At 39.6% G+C, this 18550-nt stretch overlaps 1 long non-coding RNA gene across 1 annotated transcript; it reads left to right on the top strand.

The window, feature by feature from the left end:
• Positions 1 to 1948: 1948 nt before the first annotated feature.
• On the top strand, positions 1949 to 14923 carry LOC138908758 (uncharacterized). The gene is made up of 3 exons (XR_011415162.1): positions 1949 to 2103; positions 14503 to 14573; positions 14665 to 14923. It is a non-coding gene; the product is annotated as an uncharacterized lncRNA (long non-coding RNA).
• The last annotated feature ends 3627 nt before the right edge of the window (positions 14924 to 18550 follow it).

The raw sequence follows: 18550 nt of genomic DNA, 5'->3' as shown, positions 1-18550 counted from the left end.
AATAAACAAATAAAAAGCACTAAATCTTAGTCAACATCACAGAAAACTAACACATTTTCCCAGTAAGACAAAAAACAAATCATAATCCACTTAAGAAACCACCTTTGAGAAAAAACTCTAAACCAGAAGACAATAAATCGACCTTGATATATACCCATACGAATTTATTAGCATAACTAAAGCATGCAACCACTACAAATCGGGACCACCTCAAAACTGAAACATGCAACAACTATAAGAAGACAAACTATAAAGTATATACATAAAAATGAAAGATAAAGCCTAGATATTGTCCAAACCGAAATCCTAGACCACAAAAATAAGAATAATATAACAAGCAATCAGCAAAATCGATCAACAAATACTAAAATCAAGCAAAAGAAAAGACTGACCTTTACACCAAGATCATATGAAATCGACAGTTTGGAGTCACCACTATCGCCGGTCTCTTAGAGCTTCTAGAGAGTGAAAAGAAAGAGGGAAATTGACCAAATGGTCTGTGACAGTCCATATTTTAGAGAAGGGTTGGGTCGGGTTGGGTAATGGGTTAGGTCGGATCTATACTAAATCTAACCGGATGATTTTGGTGCCCATCTATTAAAATAAGGGTATTTGTGTTTAATAGTATAACGCCAGGGGCTTTGTTGCTCTAATAGTATAACAGAGGGCTTATTTAAACTATTGATGATAGTAGAGGGGCATATCAGACCCTTTGTCGTATATTATATATCGGCCGACTATTTTTAATTTTAAGCGATTAGATGGGTGGCTATTTGACTTAATTCTTCAAAATTTTATTATGCTACACTATAATTTCTTGGTGTTATTATCCTGGTCATTCCAATAAGGTGATGCAAGTCACATTTGATCCAGAAAATACAAATAAGTTTGTCAGTGTATCTCTCAGAATTGTGAAGGTTAGGGTTTTTCCCTTATCTTCCTCATTCTCCACTGGGATAAACTTGTTCACAACATTAACATGACATGTTTGAAATGATCGTGCATGTTTTTTTAGATTGGAACCTCGGACTCCACTCAAGTTGACTCAAATTTGGATGGACATGATGGTGGAGTCACTTGTATTGACTATATCAATAAATGGTTCACAAGATCAAACTTTAAAGGTAACTTGTCACATCATATCCCATTGCCTGGGATCAAATTAGACATTGAGTTGAAATCCGAATTAGGTGTTATGTAATATGTGAATACCAAGGAGGTTAACTTTTATATTAGTTCATAGTTGCGTCATCATATGTTATATTTTTTTTTTCTATGTAGTTACAGTTTGCTACTTTATCATGTACTGGTTTGTTATTGGATGTAAGGAGGTAACTGTGATATTACATAACCGTCAAGAGCGACTAATAAAAATAGTGGATTAAAGATAAATTTAATAAGAGGCCTTAAACTTTTTAACTCAATACAAATATAGAAAAAGTTAATGTAGTCTTTCTTTTTCTTTATCTTTTTCTTTTTTACTTTTTGCTTATAGTATAATAGTCTTAAAAGATAAGTCTTTAACTTAAACATAGCAATATTATTATTATATCGTTAATGTTACTTCATGTTAGCCATGTATTTGCAATATATTACCTTGGATGTTGTTGTAATTTTTTTTTACTAATATAAAAATTTAAGTAGTTTAATTCAAAATTCTAAAATATTTTTTCTATTAAAAAGAAGACAATCCCCAAATTTATTTTGACTGAGGCATAGTTATTGTTAAAGAAAAAAAGACATTCTTTCTTTCTTTCTCTTGTGAAGGTTCCGTTTTTTTTTTTATTTTTCTAAAAGTTTCAATATTATCTAAGTAAACAAAATCTTAAAATTCACTATTATAATTTTTTGGAGTCTCAAAATATTGAGGCCTAAAGAAAAGGCTTTAATAGGCTCCCCTTGAGCCACTTCCTTTTCCTTATTTAAAATTCGGATCAAGAAACAATTTTATTCTATTTCAACGGATTGCTTTGTTATCTTACCGGATAGATGGACAACTTTAGTCAAAACAGCTGATCTTCGCGCAGACAAAAGAAGGGAAAGGGAAATGGACAGAAATACGAGGTGCCTGAAGATATTCTTGCAAGGGTCAAAACTCTCGAGGTTAGACATCTAAGCCTTGTATTTTTCAAAATTTTGATCAAGAAAGTGAGTTATTCAATTTCAATTAATAAAATTAGTGTCCTAAAGCCAAATTAATAACAAGCCTTAAACTTTTTAACTGAATACAAATATGAAAAAAGCTAATTTTCTTTTTCCTTTTCACTTTTTCTTTAAGTATAATAGTCTTAAAAGACAAGTGTTTAACTTCACATACTAATATTATAAATTATATCGTTACTGGTACTTCAAGTTAATAAGATATTAGCTATATATTTGCAATATATTACTATTGTTTACCCGAAAAACGGTATAGTTGAATTTGTTCGTGGTTTCTAGATAAGTGAATTAATTTGATCCAAAAAGTAATGAAATAACTGATGAAATATAAAATACTTAGCCTTAGAATGTAGATGAAACAACAGAGCTAATGAGTCCGGAAAGAAGGTTTTCGGGCACAACAATGATGAGATCAAAAGCGAGAGAATAAACTTGTATTAAAATGCTGTATAGAATATAATGTCAGTTAGCCAGAAAATTCATGCCTTACAATGATAATTGAGCTCTCTATTTACAGTTATGTCTAGGGAAAGAAGTCCTATGATCATGCCCTTCTTTAATGTCAATTATGAGGGTCATTGATGAAGATGTAATGTTAGACATAAATACCAAATTTCTTGTAGCATGCCATCATCCTTAATGCTACAAAATATTCTGTATTAAATATTACCGGGCGCAAAATATTTACTACTCCTTTTATGATCATTATCCCTTCCGGTGACAAGCAGAATAGCTATGTTCGGTGGCCATCTCCATCTTGTGTTCTATATGTCCTTCTTTTAAGCGGCCACGTGTCATGTCGTATTTTTCTCTATACAGATAATCCCCCTGCTTTCCGATAGCATAACTTTGTATTACCGGAAAGTTGGTAGAAATACTCTTTCGGCAGAAATTACTATAATTCCTTTTGAAGGCCAGTGATGGTTGATTAGACGCCTGCCTCTCCGCATTTAATGTTCGGACATGCGTCATTCTACGATTCAGCACAACTTTTGTCGATTATCGAGGTAATCATGGCCATGAATTTAGCCGCCAAAATTTTACTTATACGCATCATCCTCCTCTTATATACTTTATAATTTCTCAAACTTCTAACTTGCATCTTTGTTTCTCAATTTTCTCTGATCTTCTTCGAACCAGAAATTTTTCTACCTTCTATTCCAATGGCTTCTTCTTCAAAACGTGCTGTTCTTCAAAGGGCAAGAACAAAACTGAGGATTCTGTTCCTCTAATAGTGGGTTCCATCATCCCAAGAAGGCTTAGTATTTCGAAGGATCTTGAAGAGAAATTTACTACTGCTAACCCTCGTACATGGGCCGTTAGTAGATAACCTTCTTCCATTCGCCTTTCCAGTATTCCTGCTATGAAGGAGGACTGTCATTTCCCTGAGTTAAATATTATTGCTCCTGATTTATCGGAGAGAGTGACCCTTCCCAAAGAAGGTTTTATATATTTCTTCATGTATCCCTTTACTTTGGGTGCGTTTTCTTTTAGCGGAGAGCTTGATTCCGTAATCGCGATGTTTTGCCTTCACTACCAAGTGTGCTTGGCACAGGTAAGTCCTTTAGTGTTAAGGACGATTGCTTGCCTTCGGTGTTTGTACCAAGAAACTGGAGAGGAGCTAACCCTAGCTCATATGATGAATCTCTATTCCCCCAAAATCTCCCGAGAGGGAATGATAAACCTTTTCAAGTGTGACCACCATGCTTTACTACCTAGCATGGATGATGACAACAACCGTGGGTGGATGGAGCGGTTCGTTGCAGTTGCCACCAGTGACATTATTCCAACAACGACTTCATCTTTTCCAGTTGCTTGGAACCGCTCTCGTAAGTTCCCTTTAATAAATGTTTTCCTACTAAATATTCTTTCATGTTCATATGGATCCTTCAACCTTCGTTTATTACAGCAACTCGATGGATCCCACTGGTGATAGAAGGCTTGGTCCGGTGGGTTCAGAAGATCTTGGACATCACAACGCCCGAAACTCGTTTGTGGAAAGAGATGTCCCTTAAATACGGGTGGAAGGCCAAAATTCATGGTAACTTTAAAGTACCTTGTTTCCATTCATTGTATACGAAGAACTTGGTTTAATTCTTCTGACTTGTTCATGATATTAGGTCTACTTGCGGGCTCAGTTGATGTACCCGAGTAGGATGTTTTGGATGGCCCTGCTGATGCGGCGAGGCTTCTTCAGGAGGCACATACTCGAATAAGAGTCTCCGAGCCTGCTTCAGGCGCAAATGTTTCTTCACGGAATCCCCAGTCAGAGAACAAGCAACCAAAGAGAAGATGATCTTCTGCGATCGGGGAAAAGAATAAGAGGGCAAAGGTTGCTGCCCCCGAGTCATCTCCAGTAGAGATGATGATTGGTCCTCCTTCCGGGCCGGTCATAGACACTATGATGATGATGAAGCTAGTGATGAGAGAGCTTCTTCACATAGAAGGCGACGATCCTTATCATCTCAACAGGATGCTCAACCTGTTGAGACAGTCATACCAACCGAGGATGATGTCTCGGCACTTTGGGGAGAATTTGATTTAGTAGATAATGTCAACTCCCGTTCTCGAGCCCCAATTATTGTGCCCGGTACAGTGAGGCAGAGTACCGGGTCCTTGTCATCTTCGGTTGGCGAGCACCCAACATCCAGTGCTGCTTTTTACGCATCTGTTTCTCATTCTTCTACCCCATCAGCTTCATCCACTTTCTCCAACACCAGCAACTGCTACATCACTTCCATCTTCATCCACTTTTCCACCAGCAACATCATCTCCCTCGGCCGCACCTGACCATGAAGAAGGTATCTCTCCTCCAAAATCCCCAGTTCATGAAAAGTTAGGGCAAAATTATGTTGCCCCTTCTGAAGATCTACAAAGGATGGGGAGTTACCCTTTCGGTATCCACCGGGTGTAACTTAATTTCGAGGCCGGTAGAGCTTGCTAACTATCTGAAGCCTTTGGCTTCAGAGAAGGATTCGGAAAAGATTTAGACACTCTCGGGAAAGTGTCTGTTAAACAATGCTATGCATAACGCTGCAGCGGTACGTTTCTTTCTTCCTCTGTTATTTCCCTTACTTTTGAATGTGTTTGAGTTTTACCTCTTCTTGTTTTGCAGGCCAACTTTCTTGCTTCTGAAGGCCTTCAAAGGTTGATTCAGGAGAAGGAAGGACTTACTTCTGAACGGGATCAACTTTTGTTAGAACGGGACCAAACCATTCTCCGTCTCTCAGAACTAGAAACCAGAGCCGCCAAGGCCAACATTTTGGAAGCTCGTTTGCAGCAAAGCGAGCAAGAAGTGATAACCCTCAGCCAAGAAGTTGGCCCGTTGATGGTTATATTTGATGAAGCCAAGGCTAAATGGGCTGAAGTCTAGGACGCCATTCTTGCTACGACCGAGCGCGAGGCTGTCTCCGCTGAAAGAGTGATTAATTTGGAAGCAGCATTAAACTCCAAAAGTGAAGAGCTTGCTGGTGTGGTGGAGAAACATGCCCAGTTGGAAGAGTAGTACAGGAAAACTATCAATCATAATAGGCTCTATAGTTCAACTGTCTGTGAGCTCGATGTCAGTCTCAAATCTGTTAGGTCCGCCCGGAAAAACCTTTCCGCCGAAATTACTCGACTCAAAGAAGAACTCAAGCGCTGAGTGGCTTCCCTCATTGTTGAAAAAACTTAATCCATGTATAGCATGAGGAGAAAAACTTTGGAAGAGACCAAGACTGGTATCATTGACATTGATGCCGAAATTGCTAAGGCCCGAGAGCTTGAGTTGGCTGCAAAAAAATGGACTCCCGGCGCAGTCTGACGCTTCAGGTTTTTCTTATTCCGGTTTCGAGTTTTCAAAAACTGAAGAGGGATCGTAAGGTGATGATACTGAAGACCAAGCTGGGGAAAATGTTGAGCCATCAGTGGAACCAACTCTCGGGGATGCAGATACTTCTCTTCCTCCTGATTCCGGAGACGATGCAGCTTAGCGTTTTCTATCTTTTTCTATTTTGTACCTTCATCATTCTTACGCGCCCTTGTAAATAAAAACATATTTTTTGCTCAAGTATCGTTTGAGTCTTATTTTCGTTTTGAATATTCATGCAAGTCTTTAACTTTCATACTTGCTTACGTATTTTGCGCATGTTGTTCTATTCGCGCTTTATCATGTGTAACCTCGGATGCTTTTTCTTCGAAGCATTTTGGTTCCAAGAATTATCCCTTTTACATGAGGGTTTCAATAAGTATTTGCGCAAGATTATTTTTGCATCTTTTTCGTATACAGCTTCGGGTGTATTTTTCCCCGATCCATTATGGATTTCGGGCATTGATCCTTCCGGAACCAACCCTTTAACGTGAGGGTATTTATAAGATAGGGCCCTCTTATGTTTATGATGCTCTTGAAGAGGACGTCTCCTATTTATTACGGCACAATCATTTGAAGTACTTGTTTAACTTTCAAATGGTAAAATTAACTCATCGTTCAAACAAGAAACAAGATAAAAACAAAAGGATTTCATTTCATTTAATTCCTTCTATTTTCAAAAGTACATAAGCATTTTTGCTATGCAGAAAAGAGATTGCCATGACTTGTGGCTATAAAGAAATTGCCATGACTTGTGGCTATCTTGTACAACTTATTTCTACGGGGCTGGCTGCACAGTCCCCGGTCCCGATGATGTATTCTGTTCCGGATTTTTGTTCCCCGATTGACGTTGCACTCAATGTTGTCTGGCATTCAGTGTTGTCGTAACCTCATATCATTCCCCCCAGTGTTCGAATGTGAAGAATGTGAATTGGAACACTAGAAGCATTGTATCTTTGAAGATCCCACCAATGAATTGCTAGGTAATCGTTCACTCAGCAACATATCTTGTTTCCCATTAGGAACTCATGCTATCGAGCGAAAGAATACCTAACAATCCTCTAGTGATTTGTGCTCGTGAACGATCGGGTAATCTCTTTTCGGTAGAAAACTTAACTTACCGGTGGGAATTTGCTGTCCAAGCAAAGATTATTTAATCGTCCCCGAGTGAAAACTTGCTTGTTTGCCTTGTTATCAAAGGTCTTATCACCGCTTCGTAGTATGCTTTCTGTCACTGCCTCGTTAAGAACCTTGCCAGAAAAAACCCAATTAGGACAAAAGCTGAACGAAGGGAAAAAGAGTGCAACACATACTTTCTGTTTGACTATTATTCGTTAGAAGTAATATCTTTTGTGGTGAGCTACATTCCAGTTGTTGGGCAACTTGTCTCTATTATGGTTCTCCAACTCGTACAATCCTTTCTTAGTGATAGCTGAAACCCGGTAAGGGCCTTCCCATGTTGGGCCTAACTTGCCCGCGTTGAGTCCTCGGGTGTTTTGAGTTACCTTCCTTAAGACCAAGTCTCCTACTTTGAAATATCAAAGGTTTTCTCTTCGATTATAATATCGCTCCATTCTTTGCTTTTGAGCCGCCATTTTGACATGCGCCAAGTCCCTGTGTTCTTCGAGCAGCTCCAAGTTGATTAGCATTGCTTCGTTGTTCGATCCTCCGTTCGCCTCAAAATACCTTAAGGTTGGTTCCCCCACTTCCACCGGTATCAAAGCTTTTGCGCCGTATACAAAGGAAAAAGGGGTCTCTCCCGTGCTTGACTTGGCCGTTGTTCGTAAGGCCCATAGAACCCCAGGCAATTCTTCAGGCCAGCTGCCTTTTGCTGCTTCCAACCTTTTCTTGATGTTTTGAATAATCACTTTATTTGTTGACTCCACTTGACCATTTGCGCTCGGATTATAAGGTGAAGAGGTAATCCTCTTATCTTCAAGGAACTTTGTAACTTTTGCACCGATAAATTGCGACCCATTGTCGCATGCAATCTCTTTTGGTATTCCAAACCTGCAAATTATATTTTTCAACAGAAAGTCGACCATTTCGCGTTCTCCGATCTTCTGATAACGACCTGCTTCCACCTATTTAGAAAAATAGTCAGTCAAAATTAAAAGAAACCTTACCTTTCCAGGAGCCGGCGGCAGGGATCCGACGATGTCCATCCCCCATTTCATGAACGACCACGGGGACAGAACCGAATGCAAGGGTTCTGTCGGTTGATGTACTAGTGATGCGTAGCATTGGCACTTATCACATTTTTGTACGAAGTATTTCGCATCTTGTTCCATACGAGGCCAGTAATATCCTGCCTGAACTAATTTGAGCACCAAAGAATCTGCACCTGAGTGGTTGCCGCATATCCCTTCGTAGACTTCTCTCATGACATAGTTAGCTTATGATTCTCCTAAGCACCGGGCCAAAGGGCCTTGAAAGGATTTTCTGTACAATTGGCCTTTCTTGAAGCTATAACGTGCAGCTTTGGCGCGCAACGCTCTTGATGCTTTGGGATCTTCGGGCAACTTTCCATACTCGAGATAATCGATTATTTCTTTTCTCCAATCCCAGACCAAAATAGTCGAATTCACCCCATAGTAACCATCTGTGTCCAATGCTGAGTTCATCAGTTGTACTACTGTCCCTGATTCTGATCCTTGGATTTCTGTTGATGAGCCCAAATTTGCCAATGCATCTGCTTCCGCGTTATCTTCCCTCGGGATATGCATTATTGACCACTCCCGGAATCGTGCCAATAGAGTCTGAATCTTTACCACATATTGTTGCATACGTTCCTCTTTGGTATCAAAAATTCCTTAGACCTGATTTACCACCAGCTGCGAATCACATTTGATTTCGATGACTTCGGAGTCAAGCCCCTAGGCCAATTCGAGCCCTGCAATCAAAGCTTCGTACTCTGCTTCATTGTTAGTTAAAGGAATCATTTGGATGTCTTGCCTTAAGGTTTCCCCCGAAGGCATGATTAAGACTATTCAAAGCCCGGACCCTTTTACGTTTGAAGCTCTGTCCGTAAATAAGGTCCAAACCCCCGATGTTGATTCTGACACCATTATTGCCTCCTTGGCTGCTATAGACAATAGTCCCGGACTGAAATCGGCCACGAAATCATCCAAGACTTGCGACTTAATTGCAGTCCTCAATTTATATTCTATATCGAACTCGCTCATTTTGACGGCCCATTTGGCGAATCTACCCAAGAGCTCGGGTTTATAGAGGATATTCCTTAGAGGGAAAGTAGTCACCACAGCTATCGGGTTGCATTGGAAGTAGGGCCTCAGCTTTTGAGCAGCGACTACAAGAGCTAAGGCCATCTTTTCCAAATGTGGGTACCTAGTTTATGCTCCTGTTAAAATTTTACTAACATAATAAATGGGATATTGTGTACATTCGTCCTCCCGGACTAAAACTGCACTTACCGCAACTTCTAAAACAACGAGGTAGACTAGAAATGTTTCATCTTCTTTTGGTTTTGAGAGCAACGGAGGGCTTGACAAATATTTCTTCAACTCCTTCAAGGCTTGCTGACACTCCGGTGTCCATTCGAATTTGTTTTTCTTTTTGAGTAGTGCGAAGAAGCGATGACATTGTTTCGATGAACGGGAAATGAAGCTACTCAAAGTTTCCAATCTCCTTGTGAGACTTTGGACTTCTTTTACGTTAGAAAATTGATCCGGGATGTCCTCTATGGCCTTGATTTTGTCGGGATTTACCTCAATTCCCCTTTGAGAGACTAGGAACCCTAGGAACTTACCCGAATTGACCCCGAAAGCACATTTCTCGGGGTTAAGCTTCATATTATGCTTCCTCAGGATGTCGAATGTTTCTTGCAAATGCTTCAGGTGATCACCTGCGTTCAAAGACTTAACGAGCATATCGTCTATATATACTTCCATAGTTTTTCCTATTTGTTTTTTGAACATCTTATTCACGAGTCGTTGATAAGTGGCTCCGGCATTTTTTAGCTCGAAGGACATCACATTGTAATATTTGTTATAAACAAAGTCTTTTCTTGATCTTCTGGTTCATCTTGATTTGATTGTACCCAGAATAAGCATCGAGGAAACTCGTTAACTTGTTCCCGGTCGTGGCATCAATCATTTGATTAATATTTGGCAATGAGAATGAGTCTTTCGTGCACACCTTATTAAGATCCTTATAATCTACGCACATGCGAAATTTATTATTTTTCTTAGGAACTATTACTACATTGGCTAGCCAATCCGGATATCTTACCTCTCAGATTGAACCTATCTTAAGTAAACGGGTTACCTCTTCTTTGACGAATTTATTCCTTTCTTCGGCAGTAGTGCACTTTTTCTGCCTTACCAGAGGTGTGTTGGGATCCAAGATTAACTTGTGTATGACTATCTCCATCGGGATTCCTGTCATATCCTCGTGCGACCATGCAAAACAATCAGTGTTATTTTTAAGGAATTCAATAAAAGTAGGGTGTAATCCTGTTCCCAAATTGAAATTTTCTTTCTAGGAATTCTCCGAACAACACAACCTGCTCTAGTTCTTCTACCGTAGACTTCGTCGCAACCGTCTCTTCCACTACTTGAAAATATCTTGGTACCTGATATTGTTCCGACTCTTCTGTCCCTGGGTTATCTTCCTCTAGTTCGGGGGCAGGTGCCGGTTCCAGTAATTGCTATGACGCACGTTCCTTTCCTTTGCTTCTGGAAACCGAAATTTCATTCATCTCCCTTGCTGCTGGTTGATCACCCTTTATCTGTTTGATCCCCTCGGGTATCAAAAATGTTAATAATTGGTGATATGTTGAAGGTACGGCTTTCATCTCGTGCAGCCATGGTCTTCCCAAGATGATGTTATACCCCATGTCTCCACCTACCACTTTGAAGAGTGTTGTCTTCATTACTCCCTCAGCGTTCGTGAGCAGCAAAATTTTTCCCCGGGTTGTCATACTTGCGAGGTTAAATCCGGCGAGGAGTTTCGTTGCCAGGATAATGCTTCCGGAGAGTTGAGCTTGCTCCAGTACTCTCCATTGTATGATATTAGCTGAACTTCTTGCATCTACTAAAACACGTTTAATTTTAAAATCTAACACATTTAAAGAAATTACCAGTGCGTCATTATGCGGGAGTAGTAATTCGTCTACATCTTCATCCGTGAATGTGATATCGTCTCCCGGAGCCACTTACTATGGGTTATCAACACTTTTGTCTTCTTCGCTTCCGTAAAGGTGACCCCGTTAATTTCATTCCCTCTGAAGATCATGTTGATCATTTGGTGTGGAGGTTCTTCTCCTGCTTTCGAGGTTTTCGCATCGCCCCTCTTCCGACCATAATTGTTTTTAGCTCGATTACTCAAGAATTCTCTGAGGTGACCATTCTTTAACAGCGTTGCCACTTCTTCCCGGAGGTGTCAGCAGTCCCCAGTCAGATGGCCGTTAGTGCCATGGTATTCACACTATAAATTGGGGTCCCTCTGGCTGGGATCAGATTTTATAGGTCTTGGGAATCGTGCCTCTTTAATACTCCTCATGGCTGACACCAACTCTACGACACTAACATTGAAGTTATATTCTGATAACTTTGGATAAGAAGAATCTCGCTACCCTAAGATTTCTCTATCCTGCAGCGATCTGTAGTTCCGGCCACGATCGGTCCTTCTATCAACGGTGAACCTATCTGTTGTCCGGAAGTTCCTGACACGACCTTCTGTCCGCTCGTAGAGAAAAAACCGTCCCCTCGAAGTACGTCTAGCTGTGTTAATATCATCTTTCATTTTTTCTTTGTTCTTCTCCCATCCTTTGGTTGACGATGGAAATCTAACTTGATCGTCTTTGATCTTTATTTTCGACTCTCACCGATTGTGGACATCCGCCCAAGTCGTCGCTTGGAACTCGAGCAGACTTTCCTTCAACTTCTGGGAAGCGTCCGAGCTTCTAGGATTTAAACCTTTGGTGAATGTTTTAGCTGCCCATTCATCCGGGACTGCCGGTAACAACATCCTTTCCTTTTGGAACCGGGTGACAAACTCTCGTAATAACTTGAATTCTCCCTGCACGATCCTGAATATATCGGCCTTTCGGACATATACCTTCCTGGCACTGACATGAGCCTTGATGAAGTAATCCGCGAGCATCTCAAAGGAATCTATGGAATGCTCGGGCAATAATACATACCACGTTAAAGCTCCCCTTGTGAGAGTCTCACCAAATATTTTCAGCAATATAGACTCAATTTCGTGAGGAGCCAAATCATTTCCTTTTACCGATGTTGTGTAGGTGGTAATATGCTCCTGTGGATCTGAAGTTCAGTCATACTTCGGCACTTCGGGCATTTTGAACCGCTTCGGGATCAATTCCGGGGCTGCACTCGGCTTATACGGTAACTGAATATACTTCTTTAAGTTTGGGCCCTTTAATACTGGTGGCGTGCTCGGGATTTGATCCATGCAGGCGTTTACTTCTTCATGAACCGCAAGAGTTCATCCTTGAATGGATCTTTCTCGTTGTTGAGGCCGGATCTACTCCCCCCAGCCCCATCGGAGCCAACTTCGCCCCTAGGAGTGTTATTATCAACTCTCTGCGTCGTCTGATTTGCGGGGATATCAGGAGGAACTGGATCTTGCCTGTTTGCATTATTTGAGGCACCCGATAGCGCCTGCTTCAGTTCTGTCATAACCTGATCCTGCCGCGTGAGATGGCCTAGAATGACTGCATGTTGCTCTTGCAGGACCCTTATTGCATCCGCCACATGCCCCTCATCAGCATCATTAGGAGTTGCCTCCCGAACCTATCGAGGGTACCGCCTATCACGTTTCGATGTGGCGACGTTCCCCTCATTGCGAGTGTCACTGATTAAATCCTCGAAATGAGGTTGTTCCCCTTGAATTTTAGGGTTACGTGTGCCGTTAACAGTGTTATGTGCAATTTCTTTTGTGATTTTTGCTAAGACAAAATAATCAAATAAATTAGTAAAAAAGGAAAGGATTAATTTAACTACACGACTGTCTAGGCCCCACGGTGGGTGCCAAACTGTTTTTCCAAAAAATAGTACTGTTGAATTTGTTCGTGATTTCTAGACAAGTGAATTAATTTGATCCAAAAAGTAATAAAATAACTGATGAAATATAAAATACTTAGCCTTAAAATATAGATGAAACAACTGAGCTAATGAGTCCGGGAAGAAGGTTTCCGGACACAACAATGATGAGATCAAAAGCGAGAGAATAAACTTGTATTAAAATGCTGTATAGAATATAATGTCAGTTAGCCAGAAAATTCGTGCCTTACAATGATAATTGAGCTCTCTATTTACAGTTATGTCTAGGGAAAGAAGTCCTAGGATCATGCCCTTCTTTAATGTCAATTATGAGGGTCATTGATGAAGATGTAACGTTAGACATAAATGCCAAATTCCTTGTAGCATGCCATCATCCTTAATACTGCAAAATATTATGTATTAAATGTTACCGGGCGCAAAGCATTTACTACTCCATTTATGATCTTTATCCCTTCCGGTGACAAGCAGAATAGCTATGTTCGGTGGCCATCTCCATCTTGTATTCTACGTGTCCTTCCTTTAAGCGGCCACGTGTTATGTCGTATTTTTTCCTATATAACTGTGGATGTTGTAATTTTTTATTTTTTTTAATAATATGAAGATTTGAGCAGTTTAATTCAAAATTCTATTGTTAAAAAGAAGACAACCCCCAACTTTATTTTGATCGAAGCGTAGCTATTGCTAAAAAAGACAAGTCCTTCTCTCTCATATAGAGATTTCGTACTTTTTTTCTTTTCTTTTTTTTACAAATTTTAATATTATTTAAGCGTAAAAAATCATAAATTTACTATTATAATTTTTTTGGAGTCTTAAAATTATGAGGCCTAAGGTAAAAGCTTTATTAGCCTCCCCTTGAGTCACCCCTGCCTTTTTTTCCCTTCAAAATTCTAATCAAAAAAGAGTTTTATTCTATTTTAACGGATTGCTTTGTTATCTTATACTCCCTTCGTTTTAATTTATGTGAACCTGTTTGATTGGACAAGGAGTTTAAGAAAAAATAAAGATTTTTGTAATTTGTGGTCCTAAACAATTCAAAAAGGGGTCCAGAGTATTTGTGTAGTTATAAAAGCTTATCATTAATGGTAGAATTATAAGTTTAAGCAAAATTGTTTCCAAATTTAGAAATGGGTCATTCTTTTTGGAACGTACCAAAAAGGAAATAGGTTCACATAAACTGGAACGGAGACAACAACAACAACAACAACAACAACAATCCAGTATAATCCCACTAGTGAGGTTTGGGGAGGATAGTGTGTACGCAGATCTTACCCCTACCCTGGGGTAGAGAGGCTGTTTCCGATAGACCCTCGGCTGCCTCCCTCCAAAAACTCTCCACCTTGCTCTTGGGATGACTCGACTCACAAGCTCTTAATTGAAAGTGAAGGGTATTTACCACTAGAGCAACTCACTCTTATCTAAAACATTTAATCTTTGCGCAGACAAAAGACAAAAGAAGGGGAAAGGGACAGGAGTACGAGGTGCCCGAGGATATTCTTACAAAGGTCAAAACTCTCGAGGTTAGACATCTAAGCCTTTTATTTTTAAAAATTTTGATCAAGAAGTTAAAGTGAGTTATTTTAACACTGGATTGTTTTGTTTATCTTATAGGCTATGTGGAAGAAAGACAAAACAGCTGGTGCCCCAAAGAAAAAAGGGGAAAGAGAAAGGGGAACAAGGTGCCAGAAACTTCTTGAAGCTGAACTTATTTGAAATATGAAGTGAGTGGTCAATGAAAGATAGACAACTTGGTGCAATAGGTTAAATGAAACTAGATGTAGTTTAAATGATTTTCCTAAACTTACGAGGCATTTGACTGTTCAAATCTTGTATTTAACTTTTATGCCATATATACCTATACTATATTGCTTTTTCTTTTTCTTTCTACTATATAGAAGCGTCCTAAAGCATTGGCATTACTGCTTCATTTAGGTATCTATGATTTTGATAGCAAGGGTTAACCTCGAAGGCCTACGTCCATATGCTATATTAATTGAAAATAATTTTTTGGTTGTTCCTTTCTACTTGACTAAGTAGTATTCCACTGATGCTGTCAGCTATGATATACTCAATTTTTTCTTTAGTAGGTTTATCTACAACATCTGGTGGTGCCCTCGTAGACAACAGCTAAAACCAGTCATTTTCTATTAGATTATTGTTTATAATGTTGAAAGATGAATTTACCTTAATCGATCAAACCACTCCATGTGAGTGCAGGTATGTTGATTATATGGATTCTATGATAAGAGTTATCTGATGACACTTGGTATTTACTTACCTTTTGGTTTCATTGAAAAGCTCGAATCTTTAAATATGCGTACGTTTAAAGTTATAAGTTTATGGCAACATCTTGAACTCCTAATTACATCTTTAACTCATTCATGAAAAAGAAGAGAATTCGTTGAGAGGATATTTATGAGGAAGTCAATTGGGTGAGAAAACAGTTTAGTAAATTTAGGCTTTTAAGTTGAAATCAGAATTTCAAATAGGTCAAATTTTAAAGGCGAATAAGTCAGATATCTTTTTTTGTTAGACTACATAGTCTCATATATTCCTATACGAGTTGTGAGGAGCCCGTGCTATATATCCTATGAATGGTGGAAAATTATAATGTTCAAATACTTGCGGTTAAACTGAAATCAGTTTCAGTGTAGCACTCAAAATTGATCAAAATGAACAAGTTGTATTAGTCAAATCAAAGGATTACTACTACAATTACTTCTACACGTCAAAAGTTAACAAGAAAAAACAACATTAATATCGAATAAAATCTACACTTTTACCACCTAATAACAAAACATAACTATGTTGCAGTATTTTAACAATTGATTAAAATCAAAAAGTTTTATTAGTCAGATCAAACGATTACTACTGCAACTATCACGAATGAATTCACTTTTTTTGGTCCCATCTCTTCCCCTCGCGCCCCCTTACTCCAAAGAACGGAGAAAAGCTGGATTCATCACCAATAATTGGTTGGATCTCTATTCACTCCTTCTCAACAAGAACAAATACAAACATCAATATTCGCGGTATTGCTAAGGTATTAATCGACTTTCTTTCCGTCTTCTTTTCTGTCAGGGGTAGATGCCCTACATAATCTCTTTGCCTCTTTGATGGAGAAAATTTCTCTGCACAACATTACTTTCCAAGGTGACCAAGTAGGATACCTGCTAGAAACAGGGGCGGATCCACGGTATAAAATGTGGTTCACGTGAACCCGTGGTACTCGGGTTAAAGTATATATATGATGTACATAATTTGGCAAAACTACATATACATATTTAATGGAACCCAAGGTCAAAAGAGGTGAAGTTGTTCATTGGCTTTGGCGCCTTATTTCCACCAACCTAAGGTCAAGGGATCAAATCCCCCAACCAAAAGTTTTGTTTAATTTTTTTCTTAAATATTTCTTTTCTTTCTATTTCTACTAACGTAACTTTCCTTTTTATTCTTTAAATCACTAAAGCAATCAATTCCCATGAAACTTCCCAGTTTTCACACGCATGAAGTTTACTCGATTTTCTCATCCCGAAATGTTGCACCCGTCTTTTCAGAATCCTAGATCCGCCTCTGGTTAGAAATACTAATTGTTATAACATCAACAACATAATATAAGGTGCTTATGTAAAATATTGAACCAGATGCAAGATACTCACAATCTTTAGAGCGCTGACTTCATGAAGTAGGAATCCAGTTACATTTTGCCTAAGAAAACCAAAAATGAAGAGAATATGTATACAATGGTAGTAGAAAGGGTAGACTTTGTCTCAAAACTCTACTGAATATCAGGAGAAATACTCATATAGAGTAGGGCAAGTTCTGATTCATTTTAGTCAGCAAAGGTTCTTTATATCTGAGAGTTCCAATTTTGGGCCTTTTCTCAACATTATCAGCACAATCTTGTCCACTTATATATGCATCCTAAATAGGAAAAAGCAAAACAACAACAAAAACATACCCACTATTATCCCATACCGTAGGGTCTGGAGAGGGTAGTGTGTACACGTACCTTAACCTATCTTGTGAGGATAGAGAGGTTGTTTCAAATAGACCCTCGGCTCGGGAAAGCATGAGCACCACATTAATGAAAATATAAACAAGAAGAGAGTACCAAAAAGCCATATAAAAGTAGAATAAAAACAACAAGATAGTAAAGTGATCAACAATGAAAGAAAACAACGGTTACTCATAAAAATATATTACCAACAGAAAGCGAAACTGTGTGTCAATACTACTGCTATGAACACTCTAGAGTACCTACTCTACTACCCTAATCCTCGACTTTCATACCTTCTTATCAAGGGTCATGTCCTCGGTCAACTGAAGTTGCGCCATGTCTTGCCTAATCACCTCTCCTGGCCTCTTCTTTGGCCTACCTCTACCTCTCTGTAGGCCCTCCAATGTCAACCTCTCACATCTCCTCACCGGGGCGTCTGTGTTTACCAAACCACCTAAGCCGCTTTTCCAGCATCTTGTCCTCAATAGGGGTCACACCCACCTTGTCGCGAATAACCTCATTTCTTATCCTATCTAACCTAGTGTGCTTGCACATCCATCTCAACATCTTCATCTCTGCTACATTCATCTTCTGGACATGAGCGATCTTGACTGGATAACACTCAGCCCCAAATAACATCGTTAGCCTAACCACCACTCTGTAGAACATACCTTTAAGTTTTGGTGATACCTTCTTGTCACACAAAACACCATAAACGAGTCTCCATTTCATCCATCCCGCCCCAATACGATGTGTGACATAATCTCCCCATCCCCCTGAATAATAGAGCCAAGGTACTTAAAACTTACTCTCCTAGGGATGACCTGTGAGTCCAACCTCACATCTCATTCCCCTACTTGAGTCTCGCTACTGAACTTACACTCCAAGTATTATGTCTTAATCCTGCTCAACTTGAAAACTTTAGACTCCAGGGTCTGCCTCCATACCTCTAATTGCACGTTCACACTGTCTCGCGTCTCGTCAATCAATACAATATCATCTGCAAATAGCATGCACCACGACACCTCCCCTTGCATGTGGCGCGTCAATACGTCTATCGCCAGAGCAAACAAAAAAGGTCCAAGTGCCGAACCCTGATGCAACCCCATCATAACCGAAAAATGGTCTGAGTCCCCACCCACCGTCCTCACTCGGGTCTTTGCTCCATTATACATGTCTTTAATCAACCTAACGTAGGCAACATGTACACCTCTAGCATCCAAACATCTCTACAAAACCTCTCTCGGAACTTTATCGTACGCCTTTTCTAAGTCGATGAACACCATATGCAAGTCCTTCTTTCTCTCCATATACTGCTCCATCAATCTTCTAACAAGGTGGATGGTTTCTGTAGTTGAACGCCCCGGCATAAACCCGAACTGGTTTTCAAAAATAGACACACTCTTCCTCACCCTTTGCTCTACCACTCTCTCCAAACTTTCATAGTATGGCTAAACAGCTTGATACCCCGATAGTTATTGCAATTTTGGATATCAC

This window comes from Nicotiana tomentosiformis, chromosome 3 (genome assembly GCF_000390325.3).
Source record: "Nicotiana tomentosiformis chromosome 3, ASM39032v3, whole genome shotgun sequence".
Classification (NCBI taxonomy): Eukaryota; Viridiplantae; Streptophyta; class Magnoliopsida; order Solanales; family Solanaceae; genus Nicotiana; species Nicotiana tomentosiformis.
Note: the sequence above shows the minus strand (reverse complement) of the source record. Positions and strands in the feature narration are given on the sequence as shown.